At 38.0% G+C, this 27,996-nt stretch overlaps 1 protein-coding gene and 1 pseudogene across 8 annotated transcripts in view; one reads left to right on the top strand and one right to left on the bottom strand.

Moving 5' to 3' along the window:
- Macrod2 (mono-ADP ribosylhydrolase 2) overlaps nucleotides 1-27,996 on the bottom strand; it is a 1,982,629-nt gene that overhangs the window by 1,893,282 nt on the left and 61,351 nt on the right. The window contains exon 5 of one of the 8 annotated variants that reach the window (XR_013050801.1): nucleotides 284-27,594. The exons of the other annotated variants lie outside the window; for them this stretch is intronic. The gene's annotated coding sequence lies outside the window, so the exon portion shown is untranslated. Of the gene's footprint in view, nucleotides 1-283; nucleotides 27,595-27,996 lie in introns of those variants that run through there. 8 annotated transcript variants of the gene reach the window in all.
- On the top strand, nucleotides 21,171-21,720 carry LOC121829187 (rRNA-processing protein FCF1 homolog pseudogene; annotated as a pseudogene).

Genomic DNA, 27,996 nt, shown 5'->3' with positions numbered 1-27,996 from the left:
ATACATCTTTAGGAAGCCATAAATACTGTGTAATATGGAAACATTAAAACTGCCACAATTTTTTCAAGGTCCCCGTATTTACAGATCTTGAAGATAAAATTTACCAGGTCAACCCCGGTCCTCGGGGGAGACCTTGATCTGGAGGAGGTGGGAATGGGGGGTGGGCTGGGGGGAGGGGTGGGCGAGAGGGGGAGAACAGGGGATTCTGTGGCTATTATGTTGAACTGAATGGTGTTGTAAAATAATAATAATAATAATAATAATAATAATAAAACCAAAAAAAAAATTTAAAAGACATTTAGTTCTTTAAAGAAAACTTTCCATTAAGAAGATTCTGCTTGGAGCTAGAGAGATGGCTCAGTAGTTAAAAGCACTTGTCACCCTTGAAAAGAACCTGGATGCAGTTTACAGTACCTACACTGAGTAGCTCACAACCAATTGTTCCAGGGAATCCAACACCCTCTTCTGGCCTCTGTAAGTACCTGCATACAAGTGCTGCACATTAAAACAAGTAGGAATACACTTGAAAGAATGTTCCATTCACTTAAAATATCTTTTAATTATTTCCAAACATGATATATCCTAGTTTTTCCTATTTAGCTCACATAAAAATGTAGGACACAAACCATCTTACTTTCTACAGGAAAACAACAGAGAACCCCTGCTAATGCATTAGTCATGAACTTCCAAAAAATGGTGTTATTTCATTTCAAGTTATCAAAATAGTAAGAATATACTACTTACCCAATAGTAAATATAAGTATTTTCCTGATTTAAGAGTCAGAGTAGGGCCAGGCAGTGGTGGCGCATACCTTTAATCCCAGCACTCAGGAGGCAGAGCCAAGAGGATCTCTGTGAGTTCGAGGCCAGCCTGATCTACAGAGCGAGATCCAGGACAAGGACCAAAACTACACAGAGAAACCCTGTCTCGAAAAACCAAGAGTCAGAGTAGAACATTTCCCCCTCTATTTGTGCCATCGACTTCCCACTGCTTTTCCTCCCTCCCAATTAGAGCCATCTCCAAGAACCTAAAAAAATCTACCTCTTCTAGACTTCAGTGACCCAGTTGAATTGTATTCACACAGTAAGAGTCTCACATCCATAATAACATGACTTTTCAGGTAAAATATGTTCTTTTGTTATTTTACCTCAACACTTACTATTACATCACCACTCCCCTTTATCACCCTAGTATATATGCAGCAGTATCAAATTATGCAAATTATGACTGGCTATGGCATGATTATAACACACACACACCTGATACTTTAGTTCTAAGGCTCACAAAAGAAGTTCCAAACATTTAATAAATTAGTCAATGGAATTTTTAAGTATGAGAATATAGGAACAAGAGTAAGAGTAGAGGTTTTTAAGTAAGTCGGTGCAGCTAGTGCTTAACTATAAGACGTAGGTAATAAAAGGGGAGCATTATATCCCTAGTGGGCTTAACTATAAGACATAGGTAATAAAAGGGGAGCATTATATCCCTAGTGGACTTAACTATAAGACATAGGTAATAAAAGGGGAGCATTATATCCCTAGTGGACTTAATGGGTGAGTAATAGAACAGGAAGTAACTCTACTACATATTACTTCTAAAAGTGGCCATGCCATAAAGTAATGAACTTACAATTCAAATAATTTTAAAAAGTGCAAAAACCAGTTTGAGAGCCCAAGAAACATTCAGAAAATGTTCTATTGTGGCCATATTTCACTTATACATGCAAAAGGCCTCAAGTGAAATTTATGTTCAAGTTGTACAAATGGTAGAAACAGATCATCCTCTAAGGATTGTTGTTTCTTTTCTAGAACAAGAAAAAAAAGCAAGATGCAAGACAAAAAGAAAACAAACAAAAAACACAACTACCACATATCTCTTATTTTTTCTCAAAAATTATATATGTGTAAAAGTAATTAGTAAGAAACAAAGTTAAAGCTCTCTGGGAAGGGAGAAGTTGGGCCTTAAATGCCACTGTAGAAATGTACGGATCCCTCAGGCAACTGCTAATCTGTAACAAATCTGAGGCAAATTTACCACTGCCAGCCACAAACATGCATTTGTTTCTCAGGCTGGACAGCTGTGCTGGTTAAGTTTTCTCCAACTTGACACAAGCTAAGGGCATCTGGGAAAAGGGAATCTCAACTGAGAAAATGCCTCAATAAGACTGGCCTGTGGGGGCATTTTCTTAATTGATAATTGATTTGGGAGGACCCAGCTCACTGTAGGCAATGCCATCTTTGGACAGGAAATCCTTGGGAATATAAGAAAGCAGGCTGAGAAAGTCATGAGGAATGAGCCAGTAAGCAATGATCCCCAATGGCCTCCACGGCAGTTCCTGCCTCCTGCTTGAGTTCCTGCCCTTCATGATGGACCATAAAGCTGAAACAAACCCTTTCCTCCCCAAGATGGTTTTGGTCATGGTGTTTATTACAACAACAGAAGCAAGCCAAGACAACATCCTCTTTACAACATCCTTCTTCTTCTCCTTTCTCCCTCTTGGCTTAGCCATAGACCTGCCACAGATACCCATCACCATTGATCAGACTGCAATGCAGTCAACAGTCAGGAACGTTACCATTAACCACTGATGACTATTTCTACATTCAGATTCAGATTTTGGTTTTTTCTAGTTCGCTTTTTTTTTTTAATCCTACATTTTAGAAAACGTTCAGTAGAATGGTATCTGAGGAAGCTGAAATATTCTTTACCAAAACCTACCTGTAAGAGGTTGTAAAGGTGACAGAGAAGCATGTAGCTGGTATCAAGGATGCTATAGTTCTAGCAAGGATGAAGTTTCTTCGATCAAGGAAAGTTGAACTAGGAGAGAAAGATCACTGCCAAAATCACATAGGAGCTGGCCACTTCATTATCGGGGTCCTTTGAGTCCAGCTCATAAGCCCCCTTCAGGGTTCAGGTTGGAAGCTACAGTGAAGTGAAGGAAGTTTCAGGTATTTCTAATCTGAGGGTTAACAAAATCTCTCCCACTCATGCTGTTATAGCCATGTATCTTTATTGTTCTACTTTTCTTCTAATTTTCTTGTCCTAATTGTCTATAATTTCTTAGCTCTAATTCTCTGTTATAATCCTCCTGCTTCTCCTCATCTAGCCTAAAAATTCTCTTTTTACAGGAGGCTTGAAGCAATAAAAGAAATTACAAAAGTTACCTTTTGTTGGTCAAAAGCACATTCCTAGAGTAAATGATAAGGAGCCGAGCCATTTACTATAGCAACACAAGGTTTCAAGGTTTCAGGACCAGAGGGAGGGGTCAGAGTGCCCAGTATGACAAACTTTGAGACATAGCTCTTTATTAGCAGACTTGGCAAGCAAAGAACTGGCATGCTTTTCTTAGGGTGCTTTGTATAGATAACCTCGGTTAGACACCTGCAACTCCAACCTTGTGCATAATTGTAAAGTTTCAAACTTATGATCTATTTACAAAATCCTTTAGTCTAGTTTGAACTTGCTCTGAGGTAAAAATGAGCTAAATGTGTTCAGTTAGCCTTAGACTGAGGAGAAATTGCTATTTTCTTTTTCCTTTTTTTTTTTTCATTTTTTTTTTTTTTGTGGGGAGAGGGGGCGGTGTTCGAGACAGGGTTTCTCTATGTCATTTTGGTAGCTGTCCTGTATCTCACTCTGTGGACCAGGCTGGCTCTGCCTCCTGTGTGCTAGAATTAAAGGCATGCGCCACCACTGCCTGGCCGATATTGTTATTTTCTTGTGTTAGTCTGAGCAAAAGGAACAAAGATGGCTTTTAAGTGTCTATACCCTTTGTGGGACAATAGATCTAGTTATGAAGCATATCCCAGTATATTTTCTCTATATATAAATTATACAGCTAAAAGAGAAGTCATCTTCCTGACCACCCACAAATATGTGTGCCCATAAGACTGAGATGTAATTATGAGATTACATTTACACATTATATGAAAATGCATGGTAATGGGGAGATATCACAGCTGTCAGTGCACAAGTGAAATTACAGATGAAAGCAACAGTTTTCAGAGTCAGTGATCCATAAACCTTGCTGACAGGGTATCCCATCAGAGAATAATCCCTCTGGTGGGTTGACATCTGAATTATCAATTGCTATAAGCTGTAATTGCATCATAGCCCACAATAGCTCATGACAATGGCTCCTGACACTTCAGGAACCTAAAATGGACAAGTTGAAATGACAGAGGTAAAAAATGAACAGACTGAATTATTAAATAGTTGTACATTAGCGGTGGTGGTGCACGCCTTTAATCCCAGCACTCAGGAGGCAGAGATAGGCAGATCTCTGTGAGTTTGAGGTCAGCCTGGTCTACAAAGCAAATTCCAGGACAGCCAGGGCCGTTACACAGAGAAACCCTGTCTCAAAAACAAACAAACAAACAAACAAACAAAGCTATACATAATTTCTACACAAGTACCACCCATGCATTTGCTCTGTCCAAATACGTACTGTTCCCAGGAATGGAGAAATTGCCAGAAGGAAAACTTCCAATATGTGTCCTGACATCCTTCAGAGACGAACAGTTCATCCCATGTTTTCTCACAGGAGGAAATAAACATGCTCTAAGAGGTTCACCTCTGGAGACCTTGGAACAGATCTCTTCCAGTGAGACAGTTTCTTGTTTTTGGTATAAGGAAAAAAGACTGAAAATTGATGCAGGGGGATAAATGGGCTGAACAGGATGGTGGACAACAAGAATAATGTTTCAAAACACCTCCCTGAGCTTGCACTAGGCACAGTATCTCTACAGCCACCTTTTATTAAACCTGTGCCCTGGATAACTGCTTGGTCTGACTTGATCTGAACAAGGCTCTAAGACTCTTTCTAGCTCCATGTTAAATATGAGGAACCTGAGAATTAGAGAGGATACATTATCTTCCTGAGATAGTTAAATGAAAGAAACACAGAGAAGCCAAATTTAAAATACTGCTGTAATTTCAAACATGAGCACAGTTATATTTCTTGCAAAATTTCTGAAAGTAGACAAAAACAACAAAGTTATAGTCTTCTCAAAGTTACTGAAGGCAGAAAAATCTTAAATGGCCTAAGTAACAATACTTATATCATAGAAAATATGTCCATTATACAAGATGAAAAAGTGAAAGGAGGAAAGAATTCATTCATGTCCCTGAATTACAATGAAATCAAACTTTAAAGCAGGCAGTAATTGAAGTAATTGTGATACCACTTTCAGATTTTCAATATAAAAGAAATGAAAAATAGAAGTATATACTTAAGACATAAAATCAAAGCAATTTAACAAGAAAGATGTTTTCATACAACTAAAAGATCAATACTTCTTTATTAAAAGGTACCAATGCCTCTTCCAAAGCAGTTGGAGGAAGGCTAAGAATGTAGTATCGAGGCAGAACGTCTGCTGAGCATACACAAAGCATACACAGCACCAGGGGAGAGGGCTAGCAGAAGGAAAAGCATCCGCAAATGTGCATCCTTTCTATATGCAATAACAAGGCAACATTACTGAATAACAGCACATTTTCAAAATTCTCAACTATTGCAATTTAAACAAAATATAATCCAGCAATCTAAGTTTCCAGTTACCATATACTCAGGGACTTCAAAGGATAGAAGGTTCACCAATGGTTGTAACAGAAGCCATATTGTTTCAGTATTAAAGAACAGCTAGGAAGTAAAATGAAATTCTCCCAAGTCCAACCTATATGTCAATTTCTTATTGTGAAGCACATGTCACGTTTCTAGGGAATTACCAAACATAGTAAAGGTGCACACAGAACAGAACTGAGACATTAGAAGTGGCATGAGGCCTGAGGTTCTGTCAGATGTGGCCTGTGTGTTGCTGAGTATGCTACTTCCATACTCTGTTTCCAGTCTAGAACATCAAGCATCTGCCCTTAGTTACCTTTCAGTTCTTTTCAGTGTTTAAAATTATGACACCCTATGACAGAATCATTTAACTTGCTAATCTATACATAATGACTACATGCCCCTGACAGGATCATAATTAGAGTTTTCTCATTTTCACACTATCTCAATGCTGAAATTAAGCTCTAATAGAAATGATACCATATTTGAACAATATATCATATATTTATATCATAAAAGTCAAAATAATGTCTCAAATTCATCAGAACTGCTAGTTTTTACTTATCTAAGACCCAAGGTTTCTTATTAAGCCAGGAAAGAAAATTGAATACATATACTTTCAATTCTAACACTGAAGATTTTCTTAACATAAAGAGCAAAATGAGAGGCAAAGCTATCAAAGCGTGCAGCTGGTCCTTAACATTTATAAGTTAAAAGAACAAATGATCCATCATCACAAGGATTTCCTTGTTTAAGGATTTCTTTAACATCAGTCTAGGAATGTTATAGAAACATGTGAAGCATCAACCATGCTCAGTAACATGGAGTTATAACCGTGCTTTTGAGTCTGATATTGGACTGATGGATGAAAACTGAAAATGTGTGCTTTCACAGATGCCTCTTACAGAAATCTACATTAGCTCAGAACAGTAGTGATTATGCCATCCAGAGAATTGGGAGGAAGAGTAGGATAAACCGCAAAGCCTGGAGGACCTTTTCTCATCGAGTGTCCTGGTGAAAGAGAGGGACAGCAGCAGTGCAGGGTGCTGTCCTCTACTGAGGGAACATGTTAAAGTGTAAGGGTGCTAGATCTATTCAGCATTAAAAGAGGAACTGTAGTGAAGTGCAGGGTGCTGTCCTCTACTGAGGGAACATGTTAAAGTGTAAGGGTGCTAGATCTATTCAACATTAAAAGAGGAACTGTAGTGAAGTGCAGGGTGCTGTCCTCTACTGAGGGAACATGTTAAAGTAAAAGAGTGCTAAATCTATTCAAATATTAAAAGAGGAACTGTAGTGAGCCAGAAATCCTGAAATTTTTCCAAAGGTAGCCTGTTTTCTATTTCTCCTTATCTAAGCAGTGGCAGAGTTGGGGTTCAGGTTTCAAAGTGACATATCACCCCACAGTGTCACCCAGTGACAGATTCAACAGCTTTATTCTTTGGCCACATAGAATCTTCCAATCTTCTGAGTCCTACACAAAGAAGCCTGTTGGCTACATCCTGAAATCTGATGTAGGGGCTCACACCTGGAATCCCAAGACTCAGGAGGCTGGGGCAGTAGGACCTGCCACCAGCGTAAGGCCAGGTTGAGCTTCGTAGTGTGTTCCTGTACAGTATGGGCTACACACTGAAACCCTATCTTTAAAAAAAATTAACTTAAGCAAATTCTAGAACACAAGAAAAAATCAGCAGACTCAATTATATAACACAGGAGAATTTGGGTGGGCATTGTGGATATGACTATAATCTCAGCATGCACAAACCTAAGGCAAAAGGTTGTGGGTTCAAGGCCAGCTTGGGCTACATAAGAAGACTTTGTCTCAAATATAATAAAAAGGGGTCTGATGGAACGGCTCAGCATGCAAAAGTACCTGCCACCAAGCCTGATAATTGGAGTTCAATTTCCAGAATTCACACAGTAGGAGGAAAGAACACACTCCCACAAGTTGTCCTCTGATGTCCACACATACACTACTGCACACACATGCATGAATGCATAAATAAAGAAGTATAATTTTTACAATTTTTAACTACAAAGAAAATTAAAAAGCAAAATTTTTATATAAGTAAAACTCTTAGCAAAACAAACTAAAAGATATATATATATATATATAACATATATATCAAATATAATGTACTATTGGTGTTGCATTCACTTTCTGACATATAGCAAACAGCCACAAAGTTGGCCTCCAAACAACACTAATAGCCAACAGTACAGAAAAAAAAAAACTGCCTTCCAGACTAATGTGATCTCAACTTCTAAGGAAGTATGGTAGGAAGATTATCTTCCCTTCTTAAAGGTCATATAATATAAACTAACCACGGCAATAAAGTTATCAAGTTTGTAACTCCAGAGGCTTCTAGGACTCTGCATACAGAGAGAAGAAATATAGCCACTCTTGAAGAATATCTTAGAACTCTGCCTTCAACAGTAATTTATACAATTTGGTGAAAAATAAGTTTCAAGTTTCTAAATAGAAATAAGCAAGCAGCAGAAGAAAACAATGTCCATAACACGAGGGAAAAGCAACTTTTGGAAAATAATTTACTAAGAAAAGTCAAGCACTATAAATATATTAGTACTCCTCAGCCTATCATTCCTGGAAACACAAGAACTTGTAAGAAATAAAAAGTGTGAATTGTAAAAACCATGGTCATGGTCATCTGAATTTTCCAAACACCACATGCACAGCTCTAAAAGAAGAGTTTGAGCTAGATGTGGTGGCACACACCTGTGACCATATTACTCAGGAGGTAAGGCAGGAATGAGTTCCAGAATAGCCTGAGTTATTGAGAGAGGGAGTACAACTAAAAAAATAAAATAAAATAAAAGGGCTGGGGGTGGGGAGTAAGGGAAGGCAGAGGGAGCATGCTATCTACCATTAGCCCTGTCTGCACTGTTGTTTTAAATGTTAAACCCAGAAAGCAAGCCTGATTTGTCCTTCAATCCCTAGACCTCAGAATGGTATCTACACCCCAGAAACACACTGCCTATACGTAACTGCCAGAGAGATAAGCGTCAGGATACAGGGTTGTATAATCCACACTCTGATGTCAGATGTACCTCATTTGTCATGATGTTCATAAAATTCAAAACACCAAGAATTCTGCAGCCAATGTATACGCAAAGCACTAGGATCATAAAACTCAACAGAAATGAGGGACTCTGAGCAAGCTATGTAGATACAAGAAAGCCAAGTAAAAATTTACTACAGAGATGAAGTAGGGTATTGAGGAAATAGGGAGCAAAGAATACACCATTAGCTAGTTAAAACTGTGATCATGAAATGCATAAAACTACATGAAAAATGTTGAAAGCTTGGCGTAATAAATCAGGTCTGATCATTAATCATAAAAATGTAAATAATATAATTGCTTAGAGACACATGATAAAAGGCAATCAATAATCTTTTTCCTACTTTATTGTGTTTATAGTATTATTCATGCTCCCAAAGAACTATTTAATAAGAAGGGGAAATGTTGCTTTGATAAATGATCAAACAGCTTGGTAAGGTAGCACATTCCTATAATCCCAGCACTCAGGAGCTAAGTCAAGAGAACCAGGAGGTAAAGGCCAGTTCACACTACATAATGAGACCTTGTCTCAAAAAACAAAGGAACCATCATAATAAATTAGGACCCATGAGGTGGCTCAAAGAATAAAAGAATTTGTCTCAAAACCTAATGGCCTGGATTCAATCCCCAGTTCCTACATAGTATTAGAAAGGAGAAGCAACTCCTGCAAGTCATACATGCGCCTACACACATACACACATATGCACATACACACACACACACATATTTACACTAAATAAACGCAATAAAAATAGTAAGTAAATAAATATACAAATTAGGAGAGCTCTGTTAAACTAATAAAAAGTAGAAAATCTTCTTTGTCTGATTCTACAAAAGCCCTGATTATTGGGAACAATTTTATACACTGATTCTACAAGCACCTCGTAAAGTGCCAACTATAGGTCACAATGCAATGCACTGGGATTCCTAAATGGTTAGCATAGCCTCTACCCTCAGAGCAGTCTAGATCTGAAAACGTACCATAGAGAGATAAGTATGTCATTTGGCTAACAGCACTTTAATAATAGTGAACTAGACAAAATCCTCTAAGTTAATTGTTCACTTTTATGGGTGAAAGCTTCAGTATGAAAAAATTAGAAGAGTTAATGACCTCAAGTCTATCATCTCTATCAAAGACAAGACCTGCATGCTACCAAGCAGATGTCTTGCTAGGCTATCAAATCAGACCCTCCTGATTCTTAGATTATTATCATCAATCAATAGGAAAGCAGTCTGGTGATCCCTCCATACAGGGATCAAGCATCAACAGATACACATATTGGCCCATATGGTGATATTTTATTTGTACTAAAATGTGACTTGTATGTTAATAAATAAAGTTGCCTGGGGGTCAGAGCTAATAGCAAGCCTTAGCAGAAGCTGGGCAGTGGCAGTGCACGCCTTTAATCCCAGCTCTTGGGAGGCAGAGCTAAGCAGATCTCTGTGTGTTCAAGGATACAGCCAGCATGGAGACACACGCCTTTAATCTCAATACCAACCATAGAAGACCTGGAGGTCTGTACAGACAGGCAGTGACTAGGAGGTCATGTGGTTGGGTTTACAACCAATGAGAAGGCAGAACAGAAACACTATAAAAAGACAGACACACAGGAAGTAGGTCTCTTTCGGAGAGGTCGGGCAACAGCGACAGTGAAGGGTAGGGTTTTTAGCTCTTAGCTATTGCTCTGACCTCTTGGCTTTCATCTCTGTATTGGCTCTGTGTTTCTTATTTAATAATATGGTTGGTTACATCTACAGGCCCACTACCAGGGAAGCCTGCCTATGCCTAAAGGATAATGCTTGAAAGAAAATTCAGAAGCTAAAGCAATGTGTGCATTTCTACTTTTAAACTTTTTTTTCTTTTTTTTCCCAAGTTCTTACTATGTGGCAACATATAATATAGCACTGAAAAAACATATATTTAATCCTATTTTAACTTTTAAACTTCTGAAACTATTTGAAGTGGAATTAAAACCAATTATGATCTCCTAACTGCTGAATACATTTCTTTGTCAGTGAGATGCCTCTACCAGTCTCCAATATAGTTTTCATGTTAAAAGTTGCTTCTTCTAGGATAAAAGATAATTGAAAAAACAAAAGCTCAACAAAGGAGAACACAAAGTCAGACCAGAGCTCTGTGCTCTTCCTGGTCAGTGAGGGTATCACATAAGTGGAATGCTCAATCAATTACTAAAAAGTTATAATCAGTAGTTTATTTAAAAATTATATAAAGCACAATGCTTCTATTTGGGAGATCCTCCCCTTTGTTTCTACAATCATTACTATACTCCCCAGTGGCAGCAGCCTCTGATTCCGATGCATACCAAACTCTGATACAGCTATTGCTCTTGTAGTACTTACACAGTTTTCCTTTTGACTCAGTTCCCAAGGACTAACACTGGACTTGGTGACCACTGTCCTTGAAAAGTAAATATGAAAGCCCAAGTTCTCCAATGATAGGTTGCAGGTCTATACTATGTTCTGGGAAAAAGTGCCAAAGAATCAGAGGGGACTTGGAAATTATGCCAAGATGATTCACCCCTGAGTACCTCTAGATTATGGAGATATTACTTTAATAAACATGGTCATAAGAGTGATAGCCACAATTTGGCTGACATTTCCAATCACTGACAGCATCATGTTTCTTTGTGGGTTTCTGTCATCTCAATTATTTTTCACTGACTTTAAGCTCTTTTTGAAGGTGCTTCAGGGGTTGAGAAATTATAAAAATACCCCTGTGTCCTTTCCTGGAGGTATATCATAGATCTTATTGATCTTGTACCCTATTCCTCATTTCTCAAATTTCGTCTTAGAAGTGATTTGTTACCAGCTTTCTTCAATCTTCTTATAAAATGTAACACTTCATGCCAGTGTGCAAGTAATCTTCCCTCACACTTCACCCGATACTGTCTCCAAGCTTCAGATACATGGAGAAAATGACATACAGGGAGGGGCCAACCCCCTGGGTTTGACATCAGTCACTCTCCCACCTTCTGGTGGGTTCGTCTGTTCTGTCACTTTATACAGGACACATTTGCTTTTCAAGGATCAATATTCAATTTAACTTTCTATGCACTATAAATTAAGTCTTCAAAAAGTAAAGAAAATATGTTTCTCATTTTGAAGTTAATTTAAACAGAGGCAAGTCCTCAGCTAAGTTCCATTTAATGAAAGTCATCTTTGTGAATGCCCGCCAAAGTCAGAATGTAAGCTAAGTAGCAGGAAAAATTTCTTCTTTATTTCCAGAGAATACTCTTTTAATCAATACTTTTTAAGTAAAACAATGAGCCTACTTAGAAATTTATAAACACTCAGAAAATATAAATTTATTTGCTTTAGGGAACTTTCTCCAATTCATTATCTCTTGCTATGGATGTCACAAAAATGTGCTCTAGACCACTAATTTCTTTATATGCCAAGACAAAACTAAAGTCATAAGACCATCTGATAGAATTTCGGTAGTTATTTCAGCAATGAAATTAAAATTAACAGATTCTTAAGTAAAACTCCTCACAGTAACAAATAAAATGTAGTTCAGTGTCATAATTAGACCACCAAACAATAGCACCACCTTTATTGGAGGATAATTAGATATACACAAATAGAAGCAGAAGAGAATCCTGATTTATACATTGAAAATACTTATTTCTAAGTGTCCTTATAATGCTTAACATTGACTCTTCAACCCAGCCATGCCAGACATGTTTCTGAATTAATTTCCACCTGCAAACCCATGGGATGAAAACTCTAACTGTGTGATAAATTAAGTTGCCAAACGAAATGGATTAGCGATCAGTGCAATGGCCTGATAAGCTGTCAGATCCACTTTGGACTGGGATTCATCCTCTTGCTCCACCTGTTCATTAAGCACCAAGTTCATGGCAACTCCAGTAACTGATTGCACATGAATAAGCTGTGTATTTGGGGTGGGTGATATAGCTCTACTTATACATTCATTTAAACATAATTCCCTGGTGATTTATTCTGTTTTTAATCCCAGTAAGGGAACATTTACCTCTGGTTAAATTTTGAATACAACAAAAATGTAGTATGTTATAAAATTTTAAAGTTAACAAAGCAAAGCAAATCTCACCTAAAGGTCAGAAGAAGAGGATGGTGTCATTTATCATAATGTTTCTTCAAAGTTCTAAAAATCAAGTGAATGCTGGAAAGATCCTTGCCTTTGTACTGATAGTTTGCCAAAATAAAATATTTAAATCTGTTCTTAGTATAAAGAAAATATTGTGTTCCTACAACTAGAAAACTAAACTAGAAGACAGAGAAAATACTTATTAACCTTCCTTTCTTCAAAATGGCCAAATTGTTCCTTATATAACACCAAATTTTATCAATCACTGTCAATCAAAAAGCTCCAAATTGGATCTACAAATAACAATACATATAAGAACTCTTAACCAAACACAAAGTTAATAAAAATCAGTAAGTTCCTCTAAAAATCTCAAAATTTAATGGATCACATGCCATGAAATATGGGTGGCTATGCTATTATTGATGTGCTGCTTTCCTTCACTGTTATTTATGGAGCCTAGTTTTTATATGAACTAAAGACTGCATTTCAAAACTCTTCATATTGTCCTCCTATATGCATATAAACAGTGGGATTACTGCAGAAAATTTAGTAAGCAAATAGTCAAATAGTATAACTCTATTCAGTTGAGAAAGCAAAATGAGTATCATCCAGTTCTGCGGTCACAAAAATTGCAGCTCCACATAAGTTACAAATAATGAAGAAAAAAATAACTGGGGAGAATTTTACTTTTTTTTTAATTGTATGTGTATGGATGTTTTGCCTGCATGTATGTCTATGTACCATGTGCATGCAGTGCCTGTGGAGGCCAGAAGGGTATTAGATCTCCTGGAACTAGAGTTACAGATGAATGTGAGTCACCATGTAGGTGTTAGGAATAGAACCCAGGTCTTCTGAAAGAGCAACCAGAGTTCTTAACTACTGAGACATCTCTCCAGCAACCCTGGGAAAACTGTTCAATGGCAGTAATCACGCCTCAATGCAAAGGTTGTTCATAGAACACTTCATTTCCAACTCAGACCCTCTTATTCTGTTATAATGGTATAGCTGAGCCTCAGTAACTTAACAAATAGAAATCTATTTCTCATCATTCTAGAGGCTCAGAAGTACACAATCTGGGTAGGATCTCCTTGCTATTGTAATATGCAAGAGACATTATACAAAGAGGTTGAGAGTAGAGAATGGAAAGCCAGGGAATTAAACTCATTCTTCAGTCAGGAACCCATTCTCTCTACAGCCAAACAACTCTCTTGATAAGAGCATGAATCTATTCAGGAAGGCAGTCCTAATTTCCCCTTTGGTTAAATTAATAAATATTAATAAAACTTTACAAACATTCTATTTCATTATATAATTATTAAACTAAAATTTTTAAATCAAAGGTACAGTACATTCTAAACAAGATTCCAAAACAAATACATGAAAGGCTACCTGGAATCCTAACAACAGAGAATCATGGCCCTCCATTTGCAGACTTGGGCCAGTTTACAGACAGAGAACTCCTCAAAGGAATGGGAGAGAAGGTCCCCTTGAGGGAGGACTAGGCTACAACACCAAGGAGTTTTCCTTCCCCAAAGTACCACTCCCCAGAGGAATATATGTTCTTTTATCAACGTAACTGTTCATTAGAGTAAAGGAAATAATAAAGCTTTGGGGGAGGCACTACACAATGGCTCTGGATTGATATTGATTCTAGGTGACTCCAGATAGAATTATGACTCTCTGGTTCAAGTATGGGCTTATGGAGTCAGATGATCAATGAAGGTTTAGCAGAAATCTGATTCACAGTGGGCCTGGTGGGTCCCTAAACTCATCCTGTAGTTATTTTCCCAGTCCTAGAATGTACAATTGGGATAATTAGACTTACGAATTGGCAGACTCCCTGCACTGGCTCCCTGATCTGTAGAGTGAGAACTATTCTTGTTAGAGAGGACAAATAGAAACCATTGGAGCTGCCTCTACCAGAGAAAATAGTGAACCCAAACCAGCTTCACTTCTCTGGAAGTATTACAGCAATTAGTGCCTTTCAAAAGATGCATGGGTGGCTGTTCCCATCTCATACTCCTATAATTCTGTTATTAGGCCTGTGCAGAAGACAATGAATCATGGAAGATGATAGCTCAAAAATTTAATCAAGTAGTAACTCTAACTGCTGCTATTATACTAGATGTGGTTTCCTATTAACAGACTGACATGTCTCCTGGGACCCAGTATGCAGCTGTTGATTTCACAAATGCTTTCTCTTCATACCCTTCCATAAGGACTAATAGGCATTTTGCTTTCAGCTGGCAAGGGCAGGAGTACACCTTTACAGTTCTACCTCAAACCTACATTAATTCTCTAGTCCTGTGTCAACACTTGGTTCACAACAATCTTAATCACTTTTTTCTTCCACAAGGCTTCATGACAGTCCATTATATCAATGGCATTACATGCTGATTGGACCAAACAAGCAAAAAGTAGCAACCACTTTGTATTCATTGGTAAAGCATTCGCACATCATGGGATGGGAAATAAATCAAGCCAAAATTCAAGGACCTTCTACATCAGTGAAATTTCTAGGAGTCCAGTAGTGTCGACATGTTGAGGTAATTATTACAAGGCTTGGGGAAAGGTTTTTGTTTTTGTTTTTTAGGAGAATGAAGGTTAAAGAATCTGAAGAACACTGGACAAATGAGACAACAGAAGAAAAGGGACAAATCATCTATCCCAGGAAACAGAGTATAATGACATATTGGTATATCATCTAAAAAATTTTAGAAGTCTTCCTAAATGTTTGTTTCTCCTCTTCTCTAAAGAAATTTAACACTATTGGTCTTCTAATAGTCACAGTTCAATTAAAATTTAAAGCTGACTCTGGAGTTGGAGAATGGCTCTCTCCTTCTTTAAACTCAAGTGTGTTGTTAAAAGGAAAATGCAAACTCCCTATATCATGCCAGAAGAAAAGAGCCATCTTTTGCTATGGGACAGGAGAAAACAAATTAATTAAGGGACTATTCTATTACTAATCTCAACTCTTTGATTCTATTCTGATTCTTTAAACTTTTCTTAAAGTATGAATTTTATATCAAAATTTACAAGATTAATATATAGATATATATATATATACATTTTAATCTTTGTTAAGATATGAATGATCATATAGAGTACTAACTAATTCTAGAAAGAAAAAAGGCTTCAATTAGCTGCATATATATGTTTTTGTGTTCGAGTCTCTTATCAGTTTTCTGCAGGAAATCACGGCCAGGCCTAACATCAACTGAAGTCTCCAGGAAGAAGATGGGGCCCCACAACAACAACAATTCCACGTGGACAATAATAATATCACTAAGCTGACAAACATCATCTACAGATCAGTTTTGAACTACAAAGTGCTCAGAGCAATTTTGAGAGGGCTAGCTGAGATGATCCAGTCTCAAAGACTACTTGAATAAGGGCTTGAGATAAACCCTGAACTTTGGCATTATACACAGACTAGATAACAAAGGATATAGTTACCTTTCCTAGAATATGACAATTAACCTAAAAATTTTCTTTTCAGGATAAAGATACCTTTGCCCATACCCAGCAGGAAGCAATTTTAAGAATACGACACCTACATTCCCAAAGAGGTGGTGTGGGGCGGGTGGTTTTTTGGTCTTTTAATGGGTTTTGGGTCTGGGATAATTTTCATTGTTTAGGGGGGTGGTTACAAGTTGTTGTCAAGGGTTAGGAAAAGGGCTAAGCAAAGGAGGTTGGATTTAAGGTTCTTGTTAAAAAAAAGAAAAAGAAAAAGACAATTACTAGTTTTAAATATTTTACGTTGGATTTGATTGTACAAATTATATATATTAAAATTGATATTGTTAGAAAATGCTATATGTATATTTCTAATTGTAATTACAATGTAATGCAATTTTCTGATCCTTGAATGTTATTATTACCAACTATAAAGAAATGAAAGTTAGTAGTTAGATATTATAATTGAACTTGTAGTAATATAAGTTAAGTTTTCAAAATTGAGCAGATATATTTTAGATAGACAGGTCATCTTCAAACCCTTCAGAGATCTACAGAATATGGCATTTAAAATGTTTTAATAACTTAGAAATTTTTTTCTTTTTTGTTATGACTATGAGACATGTTGGCTCCTGGCAGTACCAATCTACTTCAGAGAAAATATGGGCATTGAAGAAACTGCATATGGAGTTATCTTTCACTGTGGCAAAAGTTAGCCACTGGATAACCAAGTATCCTTGAATCAACTGCTGACAAAGAAGACAGGACATGAAATAAAGGACTACCGATTCTTGCCAAAACAAGTGTGGCTATGGCTTTATCAAAAGGCATCTTCTGAGGCCAGGACAATATGGCACCATCCCTGAAGTGGCCTTCGCAATCTGGAAAAGGTACAGTGCCCTTTTCTTCGAAGGCAGCTGAACAGGCAGTGGGCTGATGGCTTCTGATGTACAATGGAACAGCAGCTGAAGCAGTTATTCTTGAAGAGTAACTAAGCTCATGCCTCTCAATAGTAGACTGGCATTTAATAGAGGGATGTGAAGAAGAACAGGATGCTGAGATGAAGCCACATACACACATAGCCAAGAAGAATGGACAGCTGAATTTAAAAAAAAAAATCAACAATTTCCAGAATTTAAAATCCTGAATCATGACAGGACACTAGTGGAGTTCAGGTGTTTCTGGTACATGGACTGCTCTCACCCAATGTGAGGTGGAACTATTGACCTTGTGTACATCCTACTTCACAAATGAGCCTGTCAGATATGCTAAGCCTATAGGCTGGAGATGATGCCCCAACACTGTGGAGAAACCTCAGGTGACTGTCCAGGCAGCTGGCTGTTTCTGTCAACTCACAATTTTTTTGGAAGTTGCTTGTATGTACTTACTGTTTTATTTTTGTTAGGTAATATTATTTCCTTCTTGGGTCTCTGAGGGAGCTGAAGATTAGTTATAGTTGAAAATTAGTTAGGACAGAAAATGAATTAGGTACATTTTGGACTTACCAAAATAGGATAGATAATGGAATTATTTTCTCTGAATTTGTCAAATACAAATGGACTAGACATTGTTTAGGTATTTATTACTTGTATATATTGTATATAGTTATTGTACTTTTGTATATCATTTTTCTTATGTTAGTTATAACCTTTTTTCTTTTTATTAAAATAGAAAAGGGGAAATATGGTGATATTTTATTTATACTGAAATGTGATTTTATTTGTATGTTAATAAATAAAGTTGCCTGGGGGTCAGAGCTATTAGTAAGCCATAGGAAAGCTGGGCAGTGGTGGTGCATGACTTTAATCCCATCACTTGGTAGGTAGAGCTAGGTAGATCTCTGTGTGTTCAAGGATACAGCCAGCATGGAGACACATGCCTTTAATCTCAATACCAACCATAGAAGACCTGGAGGTCTGTACAGACAGGCAGTGATGAGGTGGTTGTGTGGTTGGGTTTACAACCAATGAGAAGGCAGAGCAGAAAGTCTTTATAAAGACAGGCACACTGAAAGTAGGTCTCTTTCGGAGAGGTAGGACCACCACGAGAGGAAGGGTAAGGTTTTTAGCTCTTAGCTCTGACCTCTTGGCTTTCTTCATTGCATTGGTTCTGTATTTCTTATTTAATAAGATGGTTGGTTACATCTACAACAAGGTAAAATATTAAGTGGCTATACTTGGCCTTTCCTACTGAGAAAGAAGCACAAGGCATAGTAAGCTTATTGAATTCTGGAAGCAGTACACTCCTCACTTGGCTTAGTTACTCTGGCCCACAATAAGTGACTTGGAAAAATACCAGTTGTGAGGGAGGCCTAGAACAGGAAACAGCTCTTGAACAGATCCAGGCTCCTGTGCAGGCTTCTTTGCCTCCTTGGGCCCAAAGATCCAGCTTCCCAAAGGTATTTGTTGTGTAAGTGGCAAACAAAAGTGCTGTTTGGAGCCTCTGACAGGCCTCCATAGCTGAATCACATAGAAACCCTTGTGATTTTAATTCAAGGCCTTGCCATTGTCTGAAGACAACTATTTCCTGTTTGAGAGACAGCTCTTAGCCCAGGGATTGGGCTTTAGTGGAAACTAAATACCTGAGAATGGGCTATCAAGATACCATGCAACTGAGCTTCCCATCATAAGCTGGGTATTTTCTGACCCAACAAGCCAAGAAGCTAGATGTGTAGACCAGCAAGCCAGTATCAAATGGAAGTAGCACATACATGCTCAGGCAAGTGCAGGTACTGAATGTACAAGTAAGTTACAGGATGAAGTTACCCAATTGCTTATGATTCCTATTCCCACTATTATTCCTTTTGTTCCAAAGCATGCATCTATGACCTCATGGGATGTGCCCTATGATTAGACCTGAGCCAGAGAAGATCCAGGGATGGTTTACAGATGGTTCTGCATGTTATGCAGACACCAACCAGAAGCAGACAGTTGCAGCATCACAGTCCTTACTAAGATAACCTTGAAGGATAATGGTGAAGGGAAATTTCCACAGTGGATGGATCTTTCGACAGTGCACATAGGTTCTTTGGTCTTCAAATGTGCACTAAAGGCCAGGAGTTCTCCAGGAATCCCCAGGCCTTCAACACCAGACTGAGACTGACCACTGAGACATTTAGCCTCATGGTTCTTGGGCACACCAGTGTACAGACAACTACTTTTGAACTACCCAGATCATATTGTGTAAGCCAATCTAAAAATTCCCCTTTCTATGGATAATCATTATATCAGTTCAGTTCCTCTAGAAAGTCTGACTAATATGAGGACTGTGTTACGATTTAACTCCATGAGATGCTCTCTTAAAAGCAGAGGCAGTGGGGCTTAGAAACAAAAGCAAACTCAAAGAGGGATTTCTTCAAAGCCATACATTATCTGTAGCAATTATTTTCTTTTGAGAATCATCTTTTAATTATTTGAAGAATTTAACATTTGTTTAGATTCTACAAATTCCTTAAGAGAAAAACAATAAAGATTATAAAAACAAAGAAGTATTGTGCCCAGATAGGAAAGATTTGTTGGGATGTAAATTTAAAAGAACAATGAAAATGATGGTTTAACACATCACATAGCTCAGCAGTTAAAAACACTTTTTTTTTTTCCTCTTGCAGAGAACATGGGTTCAATTCCCAGCAACCACACTGTGGCTCACAACTATCTCCTCCAACTCCAGTGGATCCATATCACCTTTTCTGAACTTCTCTGGCACCAGGCACACAAGTGCTACATATATGTACATATACATAACTGCCACAGTTCTTACTGCAGAGTTTCAGAATTTGATGGCTTCTCTTGAATACAACTCAAGTAAATATTCTAATACCTGAAACCATGGGGCCCAGAATAAGCACTTTCAGTTGATCACAAACCTACCTGTCAGTGTATCAGATTTTAAAAGATCCAGAACACCTTACAACATTCCTATAAAAAGTCACCTTTTTGGCTTTTGAGCTATGGAGTATAATCTGCTGTTGTGGAAGAATTGTTCCTACAGCCATTCCATTGTGCCAATAAAGCCACCTTGAATCAAAGGACAGAGTCAGTGATTGGCTGACTGGGATTAGCCATAGAGTTCCCGAAGGACTGAGGAGGTCTGCTAGAGAGGACAGGAAAAGAGAAGGGAGGATTTCCTGAGCATTTCGGGCAGTGGTTTGGGAAAAATGTTGAGAGAGGGACAGCCAATCAACTCTCTGCTGTCTTTGAATTTATCAGGTCTTTATCTCAACTTCTGATTCCTGAGTTTTTATTAGACTAGAACAATTTAGATACTCATTACATCAGGTGTCTAACACGTGACATTATTAAACCATGCTGCCACTGCCACTGGTGGCTGGCTTTGTCTCCCTCCCCACAGACTCTCCACACCTTTTTTGTTTTTTTATGCATCTGGGGTTTTTACATTGCAGTCTTTTCTATGGCAGCATTTAGCTGCTGCCTGCCCCAGCCCCAAAGGCCGCTGGGGTTAGCCACCCCATCACCAGCCTGTGCTCTCACTTCTCAAGCCCAAGCCACTCCGCCCCCCACCGACCCCCAGGCCAGCTCAGCTGCCTTGAGACCCCCTCGGGGCTTGGGCTTTTACTGCTGCCATCACTGCAAGCTGCCAAGTGGCCAGGAGCTACATCACCAGTGTCCTCTACCTAGCCTTGCTAAGCAGGCTGGGTGGTCCTATCTCATGCCTTGTTCCAGCTGCATGGATTTCTCCTATCAGTTTCCTCTTCAGACAGCTCACTCACCTCGGGGCACAGCAGTGATCAGGCAAAGTGGCCCCGGGGAGCCCAGCCTCCATGCTAAGCCAGTGGAACATCATCTCTGCTGGCGATTACCCCAGCACATCTCCGCCCACACTGTCAGCGTCATCAGAGCCTGTAAGACACCTGGGAATTTTTAAACAGGGAATTCGATTTTTAAAAAAAGAAAAGAAAAGACAATCTTTCCCATGTTAAGAATAGGAAATATCAAGTTCCAGAAGAAACGGGAGTGTGGTGTGAACATGGGGAAGCAAAAGAAAACAAGGAAATATGTGACTATGAAGCAAATGCTTAGTCTCAGAGATGAGAGACTTAAACAAAAGGATAGATTAAAGCCTAAAAAAAGAAAAGAAAAGAAAAGACCAGACCAGCGCTGGGTCCACCTTACCACATTCTCTTTGATACCAACTTCGTCAGCTTGCATTAAAGCCAAACTGGACTTAGTGCAGTCAATGATGGACAAGTGTATCCCTTGTATAACTGGTTGTGTAATGTCTGAAGTTGAGAAAGTGGAACAGAAGTGTCAAGTGGCACTAAGGATCACCAAGGATCCATGATTTGACTGACTTCCATGCATCCATGCATACACAAAGGAAACTATGCTGATGACTGCTTGGTCCAGAGAGTCACTCAGCACAAGTGTTACTGTGCTTGTACTGGAGGGAGAGGGGAGACGAGGGGACCTCAAATGAAGATTCCGGAAGATCCCTGGAGTTCCTATCATGTACATTTCTAACCATCAGATACAACATTGAGCAGATGCCAGATGATTATAGAGCTCCTCGGTTATAATTCTTACTTGACAAAATTTGCTTACCTTTCTTTGACCAGCTTTCTCTGTTGTCAATTAATTAAACACATTTTTGATTTTTTAATGATAAAAAATAATAGGGGGCAGTGGTGGCACATGCCTTGAATCCCAGCACTCGGGAGGCAGAGGCAGGAGGATCTCTGTGAGTTTGAGGCCAACCTGAGCTACAGAGATCCAGGAAAGGCACAAAGCTACACAGAGAAACCCTGTCTCGGAAAAATGGGGGGGATAATAGGAAATATCACAATTTAGGGAGTTAGGACCATGTTTAATGCTACTACATGATGACCATAACTTCTAATAAATGTATGATTACAGAATCAGTCTTTTCATAACTTAAAGCAGTTACCCATTGAAATCCTGAATAAGTATCTATGGTATGGTACATATACTTTAATTTTCCAACTCCACAAAATGAAACACATTCATTTGTCAAATTTCATTTCTTTGGATACTTTTTAGGTTACTTCCTACAGGTAATGGAGTTTGGTTATACAAAGAACAAGTAGGATATTTCCTTATAATTTCCTTGGCTTGTTTGCCAAGTGATAGAAAAATCTTTCTTAAACCTTTGCTGTTAGCATGGTATTTCTTATGAAATTCTGAGGCTTCTAGCTCATTTCCTACCAATAGTTGATCAATTTCATCATTACCTTGTGCTAGAGGACCTGGTAGACCTGCATGGGATCTGAAATGTGTTATATACAAGGGATGATTTCCATTTCTAATCATTTCTTGTAATCAAATAAATAGCAAAGTTAAATTTCTGAATCATCTGGAATAAGTTCAGTGTTTTCAGTATTTAAAACAATTCTTTTTGCATATTGAGAATCAGTAACTATATTAAGAGGTTCTGAGAAATCTTATCATACCATGAGAATAGCATAAAATTCTGACTTTTGAATGGAATCATAAGGGCTTTGAACTACTTTACTTAAATTTCCTGACTTATAACCTGCCTTTTCTGATTTATTTGCATCAGTATGGGATTTAGGAGCTCCAGAAATTGATGTTCCACTTATTGTATGAGTGAGAATCCAATTAGTTCTTTTTATAAACTGAAGTCTTTTGCTTTTGGGATATTTGTTGCTAATCTCTCCCAAGAAATTACTGCAAGCTATTTGCCAGTGTTCATTTTCTGTTCACAATGGGGAAATTTTAGCATTAGTAAAAGGTACTACAATTTCTGCTGGGTCAGTTCCTGTTAACTGATGAAGTCTCAATTTTCCTTTCAGGATCAATTCAGAAACCTTTTCTACATAGGTCTTTAACTTTTTACTGTTTGTGTGGCAAAAATACCCATTCTAAAATATTATCTTCTCTCTGCATAAGAATTCCTGTAGAAGAATGCATAGAAAGTACAATAACCAGAATACAATCAAGCTCTGGATCCAGACAATCCACATGTGCATCTTGTGATTTCTTTTATACCAAAGCCAATTCTTTCTCAGCCTCAGCTTATAATTTTCTTGGGCACTTTTAAGTCCTTATCACCTTGTAAGGTTTGAAATAAATTACTTAGTTCTTAAGTTGTTAATCTCTCCCAGGCATTTTTGAAAATCATTAAGAATTAGTTATTGATCTCTTCTGATTTGTACTTTCTGTGGTTGAATCTTTTGTAAACCTATCTTATATCCTAGGTAATTAATAGAATCTGGTCAGTATATATAGATCATCCTATGTGATGCGACATTAAATGATGAGTCTGCTTGCTGTGACCTCAGATTACAGTCAAGATCTCTTGACACACCCACAATTTGTGAATGGGAATTTGGAAGATGGAGGAAAAATTGAGCTGGATTCTGCATGGAGACTGAAGTCTGACAGAGAGAAGGGAAGCATGGTGAGGAAATAATGAAGCAATTGGAAACACCAGGAACTTACCAGAAGCATATTTTAGAGAAAGAAATGATCACGAGAATATAATCTTCTTTCAATAAAATCCTCAGAAATCTGGCAAGGGTATTAATCTCCTGAGGGCAATGTTTTGTTTTTTAATAAACTGACAGAAAGAAGAAAGGCAGGAGACTGAAGATTTAAGGATGCATCTCCAAAACTCTGTCAAAATACAATTCAGGAAATTATGCTAAAACAGGACAGCAAATATGTCCTCAACCTCATGGTTGAAAAGAGACAAGGAACAAATAACTATGGCCACACTATATAAAGAGATTTTTTATAATAAAATAATATAGTTATGGATCCTGAAAATTCACTTTCAGCCTCAATATTTTGATTTGTTCATCAGAGGGATAAAACAAGAATAACTTTAAATTTTTACTTTACATACTATCTTTGCATTTCCAAAGAGAAAACTTGCTATATAGTTTGCATACAATGAATCATATCTATTTGGATCCAAGTCTATCTTCTCTACTACATCTAACCCATCTCTACATGTAGAAGAAACTATTCCTCTCTCACTCCAAAAGAATTTGCCAAGACCCACAGAAATATTTTCCCTTGTATTTGCAATTGTCTAGGCCTGACTGATAAGCACATTTTTTCCTATACACTGCTATATAAAGAAGTGAGGGGAGGGAAGAGGAGTGGGGAGGAGGGAGAAGGGAAGAGAAGGAAAAAAAGAAACAAGAGAGAGAATGAATTACAGATCAGTAGCAAGAGACTAGGCAAGGATATTTAAATCAAGATCATTTGAAACACTGAGGCGTTCACCATTAACGTTATGAGCTATAAGAAGACACTAAAGGTGGCAGGCTGAACAGAGAGACAACATGATCATTTTGTCTGCATCTGGAGAATAAGTGAAGTTTCTGTTAAAGCATTCAGGATTCTATTGCAGTACTCTGGGTAAGAAATGAAGGTCATGTGCCCTAAAGGAGACTGTCAAATACATGTCAGTGAAGTGAAAAGAAAATTAACATTCAAGAATGAAGTGACCAACAGTATTATACGCAAAGAACATAAGGACAAGAACTGGGAAGATGGCTCAGCTCCCAAAGTGTTTGCTGAGTGAGCAGGAGAACCTGAGTTCAGATCGCCATCAAAAGCTGGGAGGGGAGACAAGCACTGTAATCCTAGCACTGGGAAGGTAGAACAGGAGAGTCCCTGGGCTTGCTGGCCAGTTAGTATTGCCAAATTGGTGAGCTCCAGGGTCAGGGAACAACCCTGTCACAAAAAAATAAGGTGGAGAACAAGAGAGGACAATGCCTGGCATCGACCTCTAGACTTTGCATGCACTCATGCATTCACATACATACACATATACAGGTGTGTGATCACACACATACTCACACATACACTGCATCAAAATTAAAAGAAAGAAAACAAGGACCAAAAGGAGTTCATAGATTCAAGAAGAAAAAAGGGAAGAGGTTATGGTAACAATTGGTGAGATGGTTTTAATGGAAGCAGTTTTGTGGGAGACAGGTTGACAGCATCCCAGAATGCAGTACGCATTGACTAAGAATCCAAGGAATACTGGTGAAAAAGCAAATACATTTTGACTCTAGTTTTTCTGATCTAGCCCAGGCACATCAGACTTGAGTTCTTGAGATTCTTCCGAATCAAAATGGACTCATACCAGGGTTACCCACAAGTAAAGAGGGCAGAGATGTAGCTAACAGCAGTAATAGTTGTGAACTAGGAGGAAAAGCCCAGGATTTACCTCAGCTGAAGTACTCACTACAAAGTGAAATTGTTTCACCTCTCCTTCCTGTCTCCCCCTCAAATTGCTCACTCCCTAAAGGGTCCTTCACACCACTGCCAGGGGAATCTGTGTAGTTCATATTTACCGCATCTTGTTCCTCTGACAAACTCTTCAGACTCACCACTGCCTTTGGTTAAAAAGACAGTCTCATCCCCTAAAGGTGAAACTTGAAGCACTTCATAATCCGAAGCCATCTGCTCTATGCACACTCGGCCACCTGTGGCTCTGTAGCATACTATGCTCTCACCACTTCCCTGGTTACACACTTTTCTGTTTGTCCTAGATACTTCAGATATAAATCTAATAAAGAAACTGCATCACGCTAGATAGCAACCAGCATGTATTTACCTCTGCCACAAAACTCGGTCTGTGGTTCACAAAATAGGCACTTGATAAATCTTTGCTGATTCTTTTGTCAAATGAAAATTTGTGCCCAAATGTTTTCAAGCATTCTTAGGAGGTAATCATGGTAAGTACTGAATGTTTTCACTAGAAAAATGCTTCTTTAGGAAATCAAATTTAATAACACGATTAGTAATTGTACAATTCATGTTCGTGCATATGTGATGTTTGGAAAACTACTCAGGAAAACAGCTTCTCTAGCTAGAGCATCTGCTGCCCACTAGAAACGGATGTGCACAATGAACATCAAAGGAATGTGGAATTCCACAGCTGACTGTGGAAGGCACTCCTGTGCTGAGCTCTCTCAGAGAAGAACGCTGGAGTGAAATCCATTCCACAGCCAGCCAGTAATAACTATGATAGCTAAATTACATCAAAGTGCAGATTATGTGTCACACTGAACTACATACTTTCCACATATTAAGTTATGATCTTCCTCTGACCTTTGCCTCCAGTACTATCCAATTTTACATGTGAAAAGACTATGGATTAAAAGACTGGATAATCTTCCTGATCTTTCTGATATTAGCAATTGATAGCAAGTGCTATAAGCACAGTGCCAACAACCTAAATAAATGTGTGAACCCAGAGAAAAAGTGGGTGTCCAAACAATGAAACCCACAAAATCAGAATTAACATTTTCCTAATTGTCTACAGAACACAGGACTATGTCAAATGATCAGCTGTCACCAGCTCTTAAATAATTATCATGTGGATTATATTTTAATACATATCAGATATGATTTAGGACAGAACTTTAAAAATAAGAATGCCCAGCCAGGCAGTGGTGGCACACTCCTTTAATCCCAGCACTTGGGAGGCAGAGGCAGGCAGATCTCTGTGATTTCTAGGCTAGCCTGGTCTACAGAGCGCATTCCAGGACAGGCTCCAAAGCTACACAGAGAAACCCTGTCTCAAAAACAAAACAAAACAAACAAACAAAAATAATGCCCGAATTTTATAAAGATCTTAAGATAGTTCTGAAACATTATAAATGAACAAGTATGTCATCTAAGAAGGGATACATATGCCAGAAAGTACATAGAAAAAAGTATTCAACATCATTAATCCTTTAAAAAAGTAATTAAAATATAAAATACCACTATATACCTAGTGAAGTCATAATTCTAACACCAAATATTAGCAAAAATGTATACAAACTGCATTCCTCAAACATACATAATACATGTAGTTGTTTATCTCAGACAGAAACTTTTATAGTCATACAGAGACTTGAATATTTATAGAGTATATTCATAGTTCATAGAAGTTTTATTGTCAATAGAAAAGTAGTGAAGAGAACCCAAATGGCCATCAATAAATGAATGGTAAAATTTTTAGAAATCTATGTATACCAACAGGAGAAAAACAGAATGAACTACTATTGATACATGAAAAAAATGCAACAATATGGGTAGATTTAAGGGTCTTTTGTTTAGTGAGAAAAGTCAATCTCAATAGATTACAGGCAATATATTGGAGGATTTATTAAGGCAACAAGGGGGTTTATTTTATGGGGCAACTTATAGCTTGTAAAGGGGTTGGTTACAGGATCTGGGAGAGGTGAGGTGCAGTCCAGCTGGGTTCTCTGGAGAACTCCGCTTGGTCTATCATCCAGCATCCAGGATCACCAGGAACCAAGAGAGCCAGCACATCCACATCTTGAGTCTTAAGAGCTCCAGTCTCCACTCCACCTCAGGGGCAGGTCATAGGTAGGCATGACAGTTACCACTAAGCCTCACTGAGGGTAGTACTTCCAGGTCAAAGCTGGAACAGCTACCCACTACAACAATATATGATTGTTATTCTTATATAACATTTTATTATTTATATTGTTTTTATTACAAAATCATAATTGCATGCATTTATAAGTAATTATATGACATTTTATATGTCTAAAATATAGATTTATCAGATCAAGCTAATTAACATCTCCAAAACATTGCTTACCACTTCTACAGTGACACATTCAGCATTCACTCTTTTTTTTCAAAATATGCATTATTATTGCTTATAATCATGCATCTGTGTCATAAACCTCAAAATCTATTCCTCCTGTGTATCTGAAAATTTTGTCCCTTTGATCAATTCTCCATTCCCTTCATCACCAAACATTAATTTCTACTGGATATCACTCTACTATCTACTTCTATAATTTCATTCTCTTGGCAACAAATGTGACAAA

Source organism: Peromyscus maniculatus, chromosome 4, assembly GCF_049852395.1.
Source record: "Peromyscus maniculatus bairdii isolate BWxNUB_F1_BW_parent chromosome 4, HU_Pman_BW_mat_3.1, whole genome shotgun sequence".
NCBI classification, from domain to species: domain Eukaryota; kingdom Metazoa; phylum Chordata; class Mammalia; order Rodentia; family Cricetidae; genus Peromyscus; species Peromyscus maniculatus.
Note: the sequence above shows the minus strand (reverse complement) of the source record. Positions and strands in the feature narration are given on the sequence as shown.